Source organism: Ambystoma mexicanum, chromosome 3p (assembly GCF_040938575.1).
Source record: "Ambystoma mexicanum isolate Mex_15411 chromosome 3p, UKY_AmexF1_1, whole genome shotgun sequence".
NCBI lineage: Eukaryota > Metazoa > Chordata > Amphibia > Caudata > Ambystomatidae > Ambystoma > Ambystoma mexicanum.
Genome location: NC_090925.1, coordinates 250,043,851 through 250,062,285, shown reverse-complemented (window position 1 = coordinate 250,062,285; position 18,435 = coordinate 250,043,851). Strand labels below are relative to the sequence as shown.

Genomic DNA, 18,435 nt, shown 5'->3' with positions numbered 1-18,435 from the left:
ATGGTGACAGGGGGTGGGCACTGGGCAGAGTTAGAATATGCCAAGAAGCGTACTTGCAATCTATTATCCGAGATGAGAGGAACGTATCAGACACAAAGATCAGAAGGGAATAATAAGAGCTTACAATATCCTTACAATATGTGCACTGTGCGACCAGGGTTAACTGCAAGTTGTACACATGTGAACATTTGAAAGTTAGAAACTGATTAATATTGGAGTCTTATGGAATCTTACGATGGAATACGTGCTACTAAGTTAAAGGTTTGGGTTTCTCAACACTTTTTCTTGTACATGCATTGCAGTCTGGTATATATTACGGGGCCTGCGGTAGTGGCCCTGTAGTTATGGTAATTTGACGAATCCTCACCAAACTTTGCATATGTGTAGTATATGGCTCCCTTGAATGATTTGGTATGGTTTTGTCAAAGGGGGAGCAAAGCTATAGGAGGGTCCCAAAATGTGTAGAAATCCTCATAAACGTAATGGAAAATATTTTTGCTCATGCCTACAGCCCAAAACGCTGGACCGATTTTCACCAAATTTGCAACAGGTGCTTTTGTCAATTTGATATAAATCTGTCCAGTAGTTTTAAAAAAAAATGGATAAGAATTATTGAAGTTGTGAAGAGAAAGAGAAAGGGCATATGCATTGGTGTTTTGTTGTAACAGTAGTAGTTTGTTGGCATAAAGTGAAGTTATCATGTTTTATGTTTATTGTGGTTGCAGAAATCGCAGAAGGGCCGTAGCCGAACTAAAATGTAAATATTGGAGGAGCTGTGTAGCACACACAAGGGGTCATGGTTGAACAGGGGGGAGGAGCAACCGGGTGCCAGGCACACTAACATAGGGCATAAATGTGAAGGTGGTCGGCCTGTGGAGAAGGCCATTTGTGTATTAACTAAAATTAACAGGACAAACATGGGGAAAGGGCCATTTATTGAGTACAAGTGGTGTGAAAGGCAGCCTGAGTAGAAGACCAGTGTGAACAAAATAGGGCGAATAAATAAGACGTTAAGTATAACAGTGAGTGAATAGTTATGAGTTTATGAGTAAGTGTGGGTAGGCATGGGGTAAAAGTGGTTTGAGATATAAGTAAGAGGGTCCGAGAATAAAAAAGGGAGAGGAAGAGTACTCTTAAAATTGGGAGAAGGGCACAATAATGTCTGCCTATTATACAGACTCACCCCTTGACCATATGTGTAAAATATTGGCCCAATATTGTGATAAAATATTGAAATGTCACTTTCAGTGGATTAACGACACAGTAGGAACGTGTTATCAGGAATGGCCTGGGGAGGGAACATTTCAAAAGGATATAATTAACAGTATGCATTCATATCGGTTATCAACATATAAAGGTGTGAAGCTTAAAAAAAGACAGGACAGGCTCTGGAAACGTTACTAGCAGACTAAAGTTGAGAAAAAGAAGGGAGAAGGGGAAAAGGAGAAAGCTAGCATTCAACCCCCTTCTCATGGAGAGTTCACGTTATTAAAGCCAGCTGTAGGATATATAAATGCTAGGTGGGCATATCCAGATAAGGAGAAGGCAAAGAAAAATAGGATAGAGCCACAACCCCATTTGAAGAACAAGAAAAAAAAGAGATACTATATATTGAGCGGACATTAAGGAAAGCACACAACAGCACTGGACTCAATGTTTAGTGGAAAAGATAGTGTAGAGGGAGATCAGGAAAAAAGGGAAGGAACAGGGAAAGGGAGACGACCAGCTGGGATGGACAGCAGGACATATACAATTTTAAATTGACAACTGGGGACAAGATACTGAAGAGGACGAGTGAGATACGGCAGCAGGAGAGAATACTGCTTCAAACTGGGAGGACAGCAGTGACAATGACAGTAGGGATGATGCTTTTGACCCTTGTGATCTAATAAGTGTGGGCAGAGGAAGGAGAAGGGAGGAAGGGGAAGAAGAAGAAAGAGAGGAGCAAACAGGGAACTCGGGAAACAGGCTTCAAAACAGGAAAGAAAGGATGTCAGTAGAAAAAAGACCACAACTGGGGGGTTAAGGACAGAGCACAAGCTCAATCGCCACACTTACAGAAGCAAAAAGGGAAGTACATTATGTACCCTGGCAGACTTATGAATAGGGATCATTTTGTCTACAGTTGACCTTCACTAATGGCAGAGGCCAGCAAGTAGATATATGTATTAGAGAAGGAGACATCAGGGATACCACTGGCCATAGGGGACATCAAGAATGTATTGGCAGTTTTGGTGGGGGAACAAAGTGATAAGATTTGGCAGCAAGTACGATATGCCGGGGTAAATTTAAGCACTGACATACATCACGGGGCAGCTTTTAATAATTATCAAGCACACTTGTGCAAAATTCTGAGAGCGCTGTATCCAGATACATCAGATGTGGGATCAATATTAGCACGTAAAATGAAACCAGATGAGGACCCTGCAGAATATATATGAACAATACACGAGATATGTACGGAAGAGAATAAACAGTGATGGGATGATAAGATACCTTTATTCCATCACATTCTAGTATGGGGGCTCCCCAAAGATGTGCAGTCTTCCCTAGAAAAAGTAGTAGGAATAGAAGCAAAAGGATGGCCTGAGATACATGTGACAATTGTACATTATTTTAGAAAAAAGCAGGAAACAGCCAAGGAGACCGTAGAGAATGTGGTAAAACCGGAAAACAAATGAGTGCAGAAAAATGCTACAAAATAAGCATGGAAGGGGCAGTACTCACAGGACCAGTTAGCGTTCTACCCACCCAACAGGGGATGCTTCCACTAGCAGCAGTAGTGCAGCAAGGGGGATACACACAAGTACCATATAACCCACAATGGGGATCACAACAGATGCAACAGCAGCCCGAATTTACAAATGCAGAAGGAGTAAATACATACATGTGGCAATATCAAACAGGGAGGGATATTATCCAAGGGGAAGGGGATTTTGATACACGGGTATGGGGCCCTGGTTTGGGTGACAGTGCTTTTGTGCTGCAATTTTGGTCACTATGCCCGAACATGCCCACTAATTCAGGAAACAGGACAGCAAGGAGGAGTGCAGCAACCTCAGCCATATATGCAGACATCCACACAACCTCAGCAGATGCAAATGATACCACAGCAACAGATGCAATTGTAACCTACACAGACACAGGTTGTACCAATACAGGGAAAAGTACCACCTCAAGGAGGAATGATAGCTGGAACACAGGGTACAGTAAGCATACTGCAAGCATCAGCACAGACATACTCACAGGAGAAGGTGACAATATTGGGACACAATGTGGTGCCCCATTACACTGGGGTCACAGTGGTGGGTGGAAATCTATTCACATCCTCGCTCAACACATTTTCCCAATAGGGATGCCCACAAGAAGTGCGAGTGTGTCCAGTCCTAGCATTAACTCAAGAGGAGCATGAGTTACCAGCTCAAATAAGACAGAGGGATTTTTCCTTTCTAACAGATAATGGGGCAACTAGATCTTGTATAAAAGAAAGGAGGTTCCTATTATTGACCAAGAAATTGGACACAGAAGGCTTTTCAGGGACCATTCAAGCGGTTCCTCTAAAAAAAGAGTTACCACTAACAATGGGAATGCAACATATTGTGGCACCATATTGTACTCAAAAGACACACCTATTAACATATTAGCAAGAGATGTGATAAGTAAATTGAACACCACAATCTCATTTTCAGAGAAAGGGTTAGTGTGCACTACACCTGGCATGTACCCAGCTAGGGTGGCAGCACTGATACAAGCATACTATGCACACAGCACACTTAGAGGGATACCCACACACACACACAGATGTTCCTATATGGAGTGCAAGTACTGCTAGGATGGGTCCCATGGACTGCCAAATGAATTTGTATTCAGACCAGGGTTCCCCTCAGCAATCACACCAGGCACACACACTGCTATACCTAGATGAGATAGTAGTGATAAAAGATATGATTATACTGTGTGCTACAGATGACGATAACATGAAGTAGCGATCAATATTGTGCATAGATCTCACACTAACACTGACAGGAGTAACAAATACAGACAAGTTTGCTGCAAAAGAAGAAGAGAAAAGAAGAAGAGGGGGAGATAGTGTTTCAGTGGAGCATACCTTGCCCAGTACAGATAAAGGAAAGAGCGGTACCCCAGAGGACACAACTGGTGAAAAGAGAGACAGAATACATGCAGGAGGATTTAGAAAATGTTTCAGATAATTTATTGATGAAAGGATCCCATGATGTAGGAATACTGAAGGTGTCTTGGCGACAGGCCCCAGAACACAAAAAACCACACCATCTGGTGATGGGGGTAATGGGTCACTTGACTCATTTATGTCCCTTTGGGACCCATAAACACAGGGGCCCTGGCTGGACTCAGTCCTGGCGCCTTTGGTGCCAGGCTCATATAGAGATGTGAGCAGGAACACTTTATTTCAGTGCAGGAGTGCTTTTAGTTAATTTCAGTGCAGGAATGCTTTTATTTTACAATAACGTTTCAGGAGCTGAAAGCCTTTATTCCAGAGAACATCCTCATGTGCTGACTCATCGGGTGTGGCTCACTAGGCCTGGTCTTCATGTGCTGACTCATCGGGTGGAGCAGGGTGTGGCAGGCAGGCTGAATCTGGTGGGCGTGGCTTCAGAAGCTCAGCTATATGAGCTGCTCCATCCTTAAGGCTGGTGCTTCGCGTTACTGTGCACTCGCATGCAACATGACGCTCACCGCCGCTTGGACCAGTTTACTTACCTTTGAACCAGGCGTACTCCTGCATACTTACCTCCAGGAAACCGGTGCTTCATCGCTTCATCTGCAGACTCATCTGCTGACATCCAGTGATCTTGATCCCGACGCCGCAGCACCGCACTCCGCATCCACAAACTCGGACCATGTGAAGAAGAAGAAAGACAAGGTTAGAACATCCGTCCTAGGGCCGCGCTGCATTTGAACCCCGCGCACCTCCTAGTTAACAATTTACCAGCTACTGTACCACTGCAGCTTCATTCCTCATTCCCTTAGGCTGCCGCCTCCAGCCCTGCAGCTTCTGTCGGGCCGGCAACATCACCTGCAAGGGAAGAAAGCAAAAGAGCAAACATCAAAAGTGGAACGGACAGTAAGACAACAAACTTTACAATACAACAAAAACAGACGAGGAAAGACAAAGGCAAACAGGAACACTTACCTGAAGTATAGTGGCTTAGTCGCAGCAGAACCTGACTACCACGTGCAAGGGTCCAGTAAAGGAACTCGGTCCAGATCATACAAGCGTCCCTGCCAGAAGCAGCAGGACAGAGTGCTCGCCAAAACTAATCAACCAGTGAGATTTCCAGGGACAGCACAGCCCACGCGTACCACGGTTTGGGAAAACGGGTCTGGAAGGGGATCAGGGGCACAAGCTGGCATACTTATGCCCCCTATTATCCACACAGGAATAGTCCCGAGCAGCATCTACCACCAGTCACCACATAAGCGCAGAGGGTGAAGTCGGACCCGAGAGACCTCACCCACGAGGGCTGCAACCATGCCCCAACGCCTCCGCAGAGACCAGGTGAACATAACAGAATGCAAAGCCTCTTTGAATCTTTGCCTGGGTGTTATGGAAACTTCTGAAACGGACCAGTTGGCCCGATTACTGGGAGAGTTAAGGGCTGAAGTTCATGCCTCAAGACAGGAATCCAATGCCCTAAGGAGGGATCTAATTGTGAACCGGGCGAGGACAGATGAACTAGCAAGGCAAATGCTCCAGGCACAGGCAGGCCAGGTCCCACTGCTGGACTATGCCCCTCCTGCCACGCCTCCACAGCCCACGCCAGTACAGGTGGTTCTTCGAGGGGGGGGTTACACTGGCCGCACCAGAACGCTTCAAAGGCGATCCGAATAAGTACGCCATCTTTATGAATCAATGTCGCCTACATTTCTTGTGCAGACCTGGGGAATTCCCCAAGGATCAAGCGAGAGTGGCATTTGTACTCTCATATTTGGGAGGTAGTGCAGCAGACTGAACAATACCCTTGATAAACCAGGATGATCCTTTGCTTTGAGACTTCAGAGTTTTCCAGCGTAAAATGGAGAAACTATTTGCACGGCATACTCAAGGGCGGGCACTGGACAATGAACTGTTATCACTACGGTAGGGTAATCAAGACTTACTAACATATATCACTTCCTTCACTCATCTGATAGCACAAACTAACTGGCCAGAGGAGAAAAGAACTACGCTCTTTTACTGAGGCTTGCAAGGAAAACTTAAGGATGTATTAGCCCTAGTAGTAAATCCCCCGGAAAGATGTGTTGAATACATCGGCCTGACAGTGCAGCTCGATCACAGATTGCAGGATCGTAAAATGGATCAGGCTAGGCCAAGTGGTGGTCGGTCTATGTGCGACCCTGTAAGAATCAAACCAAATCAGATGATCAGTCCAAGCCAATGCAATTCGGAGTCTTGTGGAGCCCACTCACCAAGGCAGAAAGGGATAAAAGGAGACAGCAGCAGCTTTGTTTGTGCTGTGGTAAGGCAGGTCACGATTTCTGAGAATGCCGGGTGAAACCACCCAGGAAAGCAGTTGGAGGAACTGACAAGGGTGAAGAAGAACAGGACTTGGGAAACTCCAACGCCCGGCAAGCTTAGGGGTCCACTTATCGAGCGGTGAAAAGGAACCTATACAGACCTCGCATCTAGTCATCCCTGTGCTCCTGGTAAACAACAAGCAACCGTCGAAAATACATGCCTTGGAGGCATACATTGACAGTGGGGCTGTGGGAAATTACATGGACCAAGATCTGGCTACCCGGATAGGCCTTCCTCTCCAACAGAAGCAGTTTTCGGAAAACGTCACAGCAGTTGATGGATCTCAGCTATCATCCGGCCCAGTGACTCATTACACCAAGAAGGTCACGCTTCTGTGTCAGGACGGTCACCAAGAGGACATCACCTTCGAGTCATCGGCGCTCCTTAGTTCCAGATGATATTGGGAATGCCCTTGCTGGAGACCCACAATCCCAAGATTGACTGGCGTAAACAAGTTCTGACCTTTCCCCAAGACTGTGCCAACACCTGTTATAGCAAGGGATTCTCATTAAAAGTTCTTACCAACCCAGATTCATCGAAGAAATAAACCATACTGCGCCTCACCATTTCACTACCACCCGAATACCTGAATTACCAAGACGTCTTTCAAAAAGAGCAAGCAAACACCCTACCTCCGCACAGACCGCATGACTGCCAAATTGATCTGGTACCTGGAGCTCAAGTTCCCTGCAGCCGGATTTACGCCCTAACAGAACAGGAAAACCAGCATCTAAAAACCTACCTTGATCAGTATCTGGCAAATGGCTTCATTCGTCCATCCAAGTCCCCCCTTTCCTCGCCCCTCTTTTTTTGGGCCTAAAAAGGAGGGAGACCTGAGAACTTGCATTGACTACAGAGCACTTAACCAGCTCACGGTAAAAAAAATGGTACCCGTTACTGCTTATCCCCGAGCTCTTGGATCAAGTAAAAAATGCTTAGATATATACAAAACTAGATTTACGAGGGGCCTACCATCTAGTAATAGTTAAATAAGGAGACGAGTGGAAGACGGCCTTTCTCACGAAATATGGCCTTTATGAATATCAGGTTATGCCCTTTGGACTGTGTAATGCCCCGGCGGCATTCCAATTTTTCAAGAATGACATGCTCTGCAAACTGTTGGACGTCTGTGCTCTTGTCTATATTGATGACATTCTTATCTATTTGACCACCAAGGAGTAGCACGTCAACCATGTCTGCGCAGTTTTGGAGAAACTGCGGCAACACCGGCTATATGCCAAATTGGAGAAATGCTTCTTTCATGTAACAGAGGTCGAATTCCTCAGCTTTATTCTCACATCACGGGGCAAAAGCATGGACACGTGGAAGGTAGACGCTATCCTTAACTGGCCCTCACCGACATCCATAAAGGGAGTACAGAGTGTACTCGGGTTCGCCAAATTTTATCGCTGCTTCATTCCCAGGTTCTCCCAGATCGTCCACCCAATCATCTCTTTACTATGGAAAAATAAACAATTTAATTGGTCCGCAGAGGGAGAGAAAGCCTTCCAGCAGCTAAAAGAAGCATTTACCAAAGCACCAATTCTACGGCATCCTCGACCAGAACTACCATACTTGGTCGAAACTGATGCTTCCAACATAGCAATGAGAGCAGTCCTGTCACATCGAGACCCCGAAACAGGTCAATTGCATCCCGTGGCATTCTGGTCTCGCAAGTTTTCAGCCCCTGAATTGAATTATGCAATCACTGATAAAGAACTGCTGGCAATTAAGGCAGCATTTAAAGCCTGAAGATATTATCTTCTTGAATCTAGACGTACAGTCACCATCGTCATGGATCATCGTAATCTACAATATTTGAAGAACGCTAAAGCACAATCATCACGTCAACTCCGCTGGGTTCTCTTCTTTGCGGAATACAACTTCGTCATTACCTGTAGACCTGCAGTACGCAAATGGAAAAGTGGATGCACTGTCTCGCATGAGTGAGGGAGAAGAGGCATTCACTACACCAGACCCCGTGGCCATCATCCCTAAAGGACGAATCCAAGGCATGATTGCCGCAACCACCACTCTAGACAACTTAAAATCGGACCTGCAACACTTGATGAGTCCACCAGCGCAATAGGAATGGCTAGGGAAGGGAGACCGGCATACGATCGTGGACAACCTACCATACTACCAAGGACGATTGTACATCCCGGATAACAAATTACAGAATCAAATCATTGCAAACTATCATGATTCATTAGAACAAGGGCATCCGGGAATAGCCAAAACCCAAGCTAAAATAAAGAAAAATTACTGGTGGCCAACTTGGCGAAAGGACATTGTCCAGTTCATCGCAACCTGTGGCCAAAAACAAAGTGCTGCAGGTCTGCTACATCTTTTAGAAGTACCCCCAGCACCTTGGCATATGCTATCAATGGATTTTATTACAGACCTTCCCTTCTGTAACGGATACAATACTCTTAGTCGTCGTAGATCTGTTTTCCAAAATGGCTCACTTCATTCCCCTGAAAGGTCTCCCAACTGCTTCTACTCTGGCTACCGTGTGTTTTAACAGATAGTCCGGCTTCACGGGTTCCCATCAATATTGATATCAGACCGAGGAACTCAGTTTGTCTCTGCATTCTGGAAAAGGTGTTGTAAAATTGCCAAAATCGACTTCCGGTTATCTACAAGCCATCACCCCCAAACCGACGGCCAGACCAAACGGACTAACCAGACCCTCGAGCAATACATAAGGTGTATGCTGCAACAAACCAAGGATACCTGGTAGGACATACTTTGGTTAGCAGAATACCAATATAACAACTCCATTCACACCAGTACAGGACAAAGCCCATTCTACATAGTGTACGGTCGACATCCACGGACATCCGTTTTTGACCCACTGGAATCATTAGAACTGCCCGCTGTAACGACCTTACACAAAACCATCACCCAGGTTTCGACACTGAAGGGAAGCTCCCAACTACCAAGTCAGAGACAATGTTTGGTTAGCATCCAAAAACATCCCCCTGAAAGGACCACGGGTGTTCAGTCCCAGATATCTGGGACCCTACACTATCAAGGCTGAGATCAACCCTGCGGTCATGAAAATAGAATTACCGGCCCACATGTGGATCCACCCGGTGTTTCATGTCTCCCTCTTAAAACCACTGAGACCAGGTACGCGGATCGATACTCCGCCGGATCCTGAAATAGTTAAGGAGAACCAGAATACGAAGTTAAAAGGATCCTAGACTCTAAGATGGTCCGGTCCAAGTTATACTACCTTATGGACTGGAAAGGTTATGGACTCCAAGATCGGACCTGGGAACCCAGTGAGCATGTCCACGCTCCACGATTAATCAGGCAGTTCTACCGCAATAAGCCCACTAAACCAGGGCCAGGGGGGAACCACCCATGAGAGGGGCCTTGAGGGGGAGTGCTGTCATGGCCACAGGCCCCAGAACACAATAACCACACCATCTAGTGATGGGGGCAATGGGTCACTTGACTTACTTATGTCCCTTTGGGACCCATAAACACAGAGGCCCTGGCTGGACCCAGTCCTGGCGCCTTTGGCGCCAGGCTCATATAGAGATGTGAGCAGGAACACTTCATTTCAGTGCAGGAGTGCTTTTACTTTATTTCAGTGCAGGAGTGCTTTCATTTTACAAGACCTATCCAGGAGTTGAAAGCCTTTATTCCAGAGAACATCCTCATGTGCTGACTCAGGAAACCGGTGCTTCATCGCTTCATCTGCAGACTCATCTCCTGACATCCAGTGATCTTGATCCCGACGCCGCAGCACCGCAGTCCGCATCCACAAAATCAGGCCTTGTGAAGAAGAAGAAAGACAAGGTTAGAACATCCGTCCTAGGGCCGTGCCGCATTTGAACCCACGCGCCCCCTAGTTAACAACTTACCAGCTACTGTACCCCTGCAGCTTTGTTCCTCATTCCCTCCGGCTGTTGCCTCGAGCTCTGTAGCTTCTGCCGGGCTGGAAACAACACCTGCAAGGGAAGAAAGCAAAAGAGCAAACATCAAAAGTGGAATGGATAGCAATACAAGAAAGTGAACTTTACAATACAACAAAAACAGATGAGGAAAGACAAAGGAAACAGGAACACTTACCTGAAGTATAGTGGCTTAGTCGCAGCAGGACTGGACTACCTCGTGCAAGGGACCCGTGAAGGAACTCGGTCCAGATCATACAAGCGCCCCTGCCAGAAGCAGCAGGACAGAGTGCTTGCCAAAACGAATCAACAGGTGAGCTTTCCAGGGGCAGCGCCCCCCATGGGTACCATGGTTTGGGAGAAAAGTTCTGGAAGGGGATCAGGCACACAAGCTGGCATACTCACGCCCCCTATTCTCCAAGCAGGAGGAGTCCCAAGTAGCATCTACCACCAGTCACCACATAAGCGCAGAGGGCGAAGTTGGACCCAAGCAACCTCACCCCCGAGAGGGCTGCAACTGTGACCCATCGCCTCCGCAGAGACCAGGTGAGCGTAACAGAAGGGTGCGGGAGCAGTGCGTATTAAGATCAAGGAAGGAGAACTGCTGCTGAGGGTGAAGCAATATCCCCTTTTGCGAGAAGCAGACAAAGGCATATATGAGACTGCATGCCTTATGGAAGCAAGATATCATACAGGAAACTACATCACCATGCAAAACAGTGATCTAGCTGATTAAAAAGGCAATGGGCGGGGCATGGAGATTCATACAGGATCTGTGCCACCTTAACCACGTCATCAAAGATGAATTCCCACTAGTTCAAAATCCAGCAACAATTTTCTGCAATTTTCTAGGCATGCTACTTCACAGTAGTGAATTTGAAGAATGCATTCTTCTCCATTGCCCTGCATCCAGACCCCAGGTATCTCACCGCGTACACGTATCGCGGGGCCAGATTAAAACATATAAGAATGCCCCAGGGCTACTGTGAGGGACGCAGCATATTCAACAGAGTAATATAAATGGATTTGAGCAATTTGCAAGTAGCAAGTACAGTGATATAATATGTGGATGACCTTTTGGTGTGTAACACGACAGAAGATGAGTGCAGGGAGGACTCAGTGACACTACCAACATTGCTGGCTGACAAGGGGAACAAAGTGGACAAAACAAATTGCAGTATTGTCAAACAGAAGTGGTTTACTTGTGGCAGTATCAGCAGATGGGAGAATAATAACACCAGAAAGGGTTGAAGCAATACATAAAACACCCGAACCAAAGACAGTAAAACAGTTCTTAGGTTTATGCAATTATTGCAGGGCATGGGTTTTTGGTTACTCCACATACACCAGTCCACTCCTCGAGGCACTTTAGGAACCACAGAAAAGGAATATTAAGTGGACAGTTGAAATGAGTGAGCATTTTGAGGAAAAGTTTCATTTGTTTTCTCTCTCAGGTGGTACAGTAATGACAGCTGTGCTTACACAAAAGAAGGGGCAGGGACATACGTCACTGGCATACTACAGTGGGTCACTAGACCTAGTGATGCAGGGGCACTTCCCTTGTGAACAGGCACTACCTGCCACTGAATTCACAATTGAGAAAGCGTCAACAATAACAGTGGGATGTCCAGTGATTTTGTATGTCGAACACGCATTGTTTGCAATACTGGAAATGTCCAAATCAACTCTGACAACACAGAGAACATCAGATTATGAACTTACATTGACAAACACTAAAATTGAAATTGTAAGATGCACAACAGTAAATCCAGCAGAATTCATTTCAGAACCAATACAGAAAGAAGATTATCTACATGATTGCTTGGCATGCATGGACAAGAGCGAAGGGAACCCCATGGCAAAAGAAAAGCAATAAAAGGGGGGACATGATCTTTATTGATGGTTCTTCAGGTATCGATCCAAATTCAGGGCAAAGGCATTCTGGTGAAGCAGTGGTAGGACACAAAAGTGAAATATACAATGAAGGTGAATTTACATTTCTTTCTCAAATATGACAGCCAGCACACTATTCTGCACAAGCAGCAGAATTGGTGGCATTAATTAAGCCCCAAAACATGTCTGAAGGTCAGGTGGTAAATATAGTTTCTGATTCTGCATGCATAACATCGATGGGAAAGGAGGAGATTCAGGAGAAGTTATGGCTCACATGTACAATATGCAGCACTTTTGAGTAAATTATTGGACATGCTACCGATCCCAGCAGAATTGGCAATAATTAAATGCAAAGCACATACTGAGGAACAACATCTTCTTTCATTGGGTAATGAAAGAGCAGTCAGAGCAGCAAAAGAGGCAACATATTTGCCAGAAGGGACAAATATGCTGTTCCCTGGTGAGAAGTAGAAAATACCACTTATGGCATTGATGATTACAACCAAAGAACAAAATGCACTGCCAGTGGGATTTAATGGCACACCTATAGTGCAGATAATAGAATTGCAGGGAAAAGCAGATACTTTTGAAGAAAATAGGGTGTTTTCTGTCTCCAGCCGACTTGATTTGGTGACAAGACAGCACCGGCAAGGTGGTAATTCCAAGAAAGTTGTGGAATGTGGCCCTGGAGCATCTTCACTACCCTGCCCACAAAAGAGCATGTGGCTGCAGGGATAAGTGAGGATTGGTTTATGTCAAATTTACATGAATATGTGTCTGAATTTGTGAGCAACTGCATGACATGTAAGAAAAATTTATCTGGCCACACTTTGAAAATGATACAACAAACTTTGCCACGACCGGAAGGCCCCTCTGGCATTTGCATATATACTATGTCGTTTTATAGATACATGCTAACTTTGGATTGTCCGTTTTCATGTTGGCTTGAGGCTGGTCTCTGTGTCCATAATGACGCCTGTTCAGCAGCCAAATTCTTGGTGAGGGAGGTATTCCTGAGGTGGGAGATCCCAGATGGAATTCGTTCTGACAATGGTCAGCATTTTGTAAATTATTTGATTGGGGAAATAACTGCCCTTCTAGGAATACGTACAAACTATTTACCATTTACCACCCACAGGCCAACGGTATTGCTGAGCAAATAAATGGCCTACTAAAATAACGCTTGGCTAAGCTAACACTGATGCTTGGTAAGACATAGTTGTACTGCTTACCCCTTTGCTTTTTATGAAACTCGCCTAAAGGAGATCATCATTTGACTCTTCGTGAAATTGCTTCTGGCTGGAGAATGCATGAACCTATCCCTCCGGTATGTACAATTTCTGATGCTAACTCTTCTTCTAACATTCTCGGGGAGGAGTTCCATATGTATCTTACAGAACTCACAAGATTGCTTTCCTATATATCCCAACAGACAAACCCAAGGACACAGACAGAGCAAGGAGGTGAAATAAACAGTGTCGAGTAGGAAAGGGAATTTCCACAAGCAGTGCTTCTCTTTCCCGGGAACAAAATCTTCATAAAAAGTAATGTTAGAAAGTGGAAAGACAAAGGTTTTACTGGTCCGCATACAGTGACATACTCAACACCAACAGCTGTCAAGATTGAGGGTCGTCGAGGATGGGTCCACTTCACTGACTTGCGCAGGGACAAGAGAGCACCAGCTCCCCCAGAGAAGAGGGACATAGCACAACATGTTGGGAAGTATCAATCAACTCTCATTAATTTTTCTTTCAGCAATAAGGTTTTATAAAAGACCAACAAGGGAAGAAGGAGATGATGCATTTCAGGACAATGTTAATATAAAGAGACAGCAAAAAATGTCTATTTCATGGTGTGTAGTAGTATTAACATGCATTAGTATAGAATTGATATTGTTGTTATGCTTTTTCCTTGACGAAAAGAGTGTGACACAGTCCACTATAAGAGTGAATAGAGCAAAAAGAAATGTGTTAACTGAAGAAGGGTTCAATGAATGCACTAAAAAGGGGCAGTATACAACATCTGGAAACATCTGGTATGATGGAATGTTGCATGTGGGAAGAGAACAGGCAAACGTCTGCTCAGTCATCCCACACGTAATGGGGGCATCCAAGCTTTTCCTACCTCAGGCTGTAACATCCGAGGAAGTAGGATGCATAATGCACCTATCCCACTGCAAAAATATGGATTTATTTCAAGGAACAAGTGTTTCTGTCCAATGGGTGGATGAAGGAGAAGAGGTTTACGCAGATAATTATGTGCAACTTGACAGAATGTAAGATAGACCAAAAAGAACATAGTAGAATACATAACAGAAGGCTCTAAAAGGGGGAGCAAGTGATCAATGAACACAAACAACTGCATTGTATAGATAAAGAAGGGCTTAGGATTCTATGCTGTCACACAAGACCAATAATGAGAATAAAAGGGGCAATATGGTATGATGGAAAATGGGAGGGGGGATTAATGCAGTGTTGTGCTGAAGGATTGGTAGGATTCTAACAAACTGTGGTGTCCAAAGTAAACGATAGCTGCAAGGCAGTTTGGGGAAAACAAGTGCATTCATTGACATGGATAAGTGAAACTCATCAAGAAGTTTATATAAAGAGCCTTACATTATTCCCTCTGTGTTTCAGGTCCAGTGGGTCCATATATCTGGGGACTAACACCGGCTGTGTGAAGGTGATCAGCAGTGCAGCAGTGACACAGGGGACAGCTGTCACAATGGATCTGTGGTGGGCATGTGGATCGAAGGCCTAGGCTCAACTTCCTTTGGATTGGAGTGCCATATGTTCTATTGTTACACTGCACAGCCCTGCCCTGATGATGCCATGAAGCAACAACATTGGACTCTCATTAAATGAGCAGTCAGTGTGGTTGAAAGAAAAAGTTATGCAGCAAGGGAAGGAGTAAACGATACAAGGAGTACTAAACAGAACGAGGAGCATAAATAACTATTGGTCCAAGAAGATGCAGAATGTTTGGCAGCAATTCCTGCAGAATTGTAACTGTTTTACATTGCAACCACTTTTTCATGTCCTTACTGCTTCCAGGTGTGCAAACTGCAGCAAATGCCAAATGGTTGCAACTGACTAGGTACGAGTTGCTGCGACTGGCCAATTCAACAGCAAAGGGCCTAAACACAGTAAAAGAAGAGCTGAGGGCAGGTCATTTAGTGGCACTCCAAAATAGCTATGTCTTGGGCCCCCTCACTGCCCTAGAGGGAGGTGTTTGTGCAAAAATAGGGAGTAGCTGCTGTACGCTAGTGCCCAATGGAGTAGCATCAAATGGAACAATGAGTGAAGATATATGAAATAAAGACACTCCATGAAGAGATGACAATTGAATTCAAACAATTGGTTGGACATCCTTTTTGCTTGGGTGCCTGCTTGGCTCTCAGGAATATTTAGAGTAGCTGTCCACATGCTGGTCCTCATGCTTGTGAACATCTGCATTGGTAAACGTATTTTGAAACCCTATACTAACAAAGGGAGGGGAACATTTATGATGCCCTTGAATGTTGACGGGGTAAATGATAAAGATAAGCACACTAACCAACTAGGAATGGGTGAAAAGATTGATAATTAAATTGATTTGGTCAAAATATCACGAGAAGATATAGACATCTATTGTGACTTTTGGATGGTATGCATTAAGGATGGGCAGGAGTGTGTGTTGATAGAGGGATCGTTGGAAGACTGGGAAGACGATGGAGGTGGCATGAGTAAAATAACAAGAGTATGGATCACTAAAAATGAAGCAGCAGAGTTGGGACTGGGAAATGAAAAAGAGCTTGTGATTGAGGGGATAATCAAAGGGGGAATAATGTGGTAAAAATGCAAGTTCAGAGAGGTAAAAAGGTGCAAATTTACCAGCTGCGAGAGTAGTCTGCTGACATGGGAAGGGGCTTCATTGATAGCCACTCAATTATATTCTATGCACTAGGCTGAGAATGGCCAAAATGATTGTGTTTCAAGGCAAGTAACATATAGGCAATACAAATAGGCTGCAGGTAAGTATACATGGCTTAACATTAGACCGGGGCACTGTACACAGGCCTCAGAGCATGCTTTTGATTAGAAACAAATTCACATTTTACTAACGTGCTTAGTAGCCACAGAAGCTGGCAGCACATTGCAAATTACACGTTCCCAAGATCATACGGTAAGAAATTAATAGCTCTTGATCCTTTCGAGGTCAGGGCGCTAAGCTCATGGGTGCCAAAGAAAGGCAGTGGGCACTCAATCATTTTATAATTCGGCTAATTAATTTATGAAACTGGTCTACTGGTGGTTTTGAAGTGTCCCATGGCAGTTTCAAATTGCCCCCTGTGAGCCTGAGAAGAGGTTTGAAGAGTTCTTTAGATGCAACATTAAAATGATAATTTGTCAGTGGTTCAAGGCTCCTCCAGTGTCATGATCGACTATATTCTCATGAGAAATGGATGGTTATGACCATCGACAAATGAATAAAGATCAGCTGATCATTTCAAATGTCTCAATGTTTTGGCACTATTGATGTGGGAATTGTGAGATGGACTGTGACGTCACAGAGGCGGTTGAGTGTGGTGTGGTGAGGTTTGCAGGACTAAACCAGGGTGGGGTAATGTATGCTTTTCCATAAGGGAATGACGTAGCTCTACCAATCAGCTCCACACGGAGGACTATCTCAATGTTGCAATCTGTTTTAATGCTAATTAGTTTGGATAGTTATAAAAAAACATTTGTCTGAGGGGTGAATTTTGACAGTGTCTTTCATGCAGCACTGTACCGCCGTCTGTGTGTATTTTGCTTTTGCAGCTGTGCATGGGCCCAGAATAAATTGTTACTTCTTGCCTGGTGTACATTCCTTTTTTGGATGACTTTTGTAATTGTATTGGTGAGTTCCAAGGCAACCTGCAGTACACTCTCCAACTGTCATTCAGAGAATACTCACCCAACATTCCACAACCTGGCACTCATATACTGAGCAGATTAGAAAGGGAAAGGCAAGTCACAACAGGTTTCTTTTAAGGAAAGGATCATATAGACCTTCTCTGTGATGTATTGCAGTGCCCCTCTCCCCCCCCACCCCCACCGGCCCCCTACCCCCAGTGTCTTGTGCATGCATCTGAAGTGGCTCTTCAGCACAGCAAATGCGTATTCATCTAGTATGTGATTTGTCATATCTCATCGCCACTGGAGTTGAGCAGTCCCTAGTGGGGTCATTAGCGGCCGGTGAAATAAAATGCCTGCATCTCCATTCAAACAGCGAGGATGGGATTTTTAGGGGGTGTGTGTGTGTGTGTGTGTGTGTGACTTTCAATGTGTTATTTATTTTTTATTTTCAAGCCAATCTCTATGAAATGTTACTTAAGAATGATATCCAAATAAATGGCATCTTAATGTATATGTGTGCTAAAGCATTGGGGTTCAAAGTGGAGGCATTGAGCGGGGATGGGCAGAAGAGGAGGGGCATAGAGACAATCAGCGTGGGCCAGGTCAAAAAGGATACAGAGGCAAGGGGTCGGGTAGAAAGTGGAACGGGGCACAGAGGGAGTAATACGATTTAGGTAGGGTGGGTGCATCACAGAATATAGAAATGTGAATCTTGCAGGAGATGGGAATGTGTCGGGGAAGCCAAGCGTGGAAGCCAACGTAGAAGGCCACAACAGGAAGAGACAGGGAGACAAACTGGCAGGAAGTGTCATCGAGGCATTGGACTGGACCAAGTGGAGGGGGGTAAGAGTGGGGAACACAGGGAAGGAACAAGGATTGGGTGAGACAATCACTCGCCCACCTCCCACTCAACAGCAGCAGACATAACGTACTGACTCTACCTCGCACGTCACACCCCTCCAGGACCTGGATAAAGTTCCTCTTCTCTCTCCCCCTCCTACTCCATCCCACGCCCCCTCTACTGACGGCCAGCAGAATTCTTCCACTTGGCCCTCGCAAATGCTTAAATAATTAACACAATGTTGGTTTTTGCATTTAAATGAGAAGCATTTTATTAGTGATGGTTCTTTAATGAAATTGTCAACGTTGTCATCTACTAATGTGGCAATAGGAACCAGAGCCGATCCGTGACGGCATC

The 18,435-nt window shown here is 45.0% G+C and overlaps 1 protein-coding gene across 2 annotated transcripts in view; it reads left to right on the top strand.

Moving 5' to 3' along the window:
- HRH3 (histamine receptor H3) overlaps positions 1–18,435 on the top strand; it is a 373,608-nt gene that overhangs the window by 12,431 nt on the left and 342,742 nt on the right. The gene's annotated exons all lie outside the window — the stretch shown is intronic.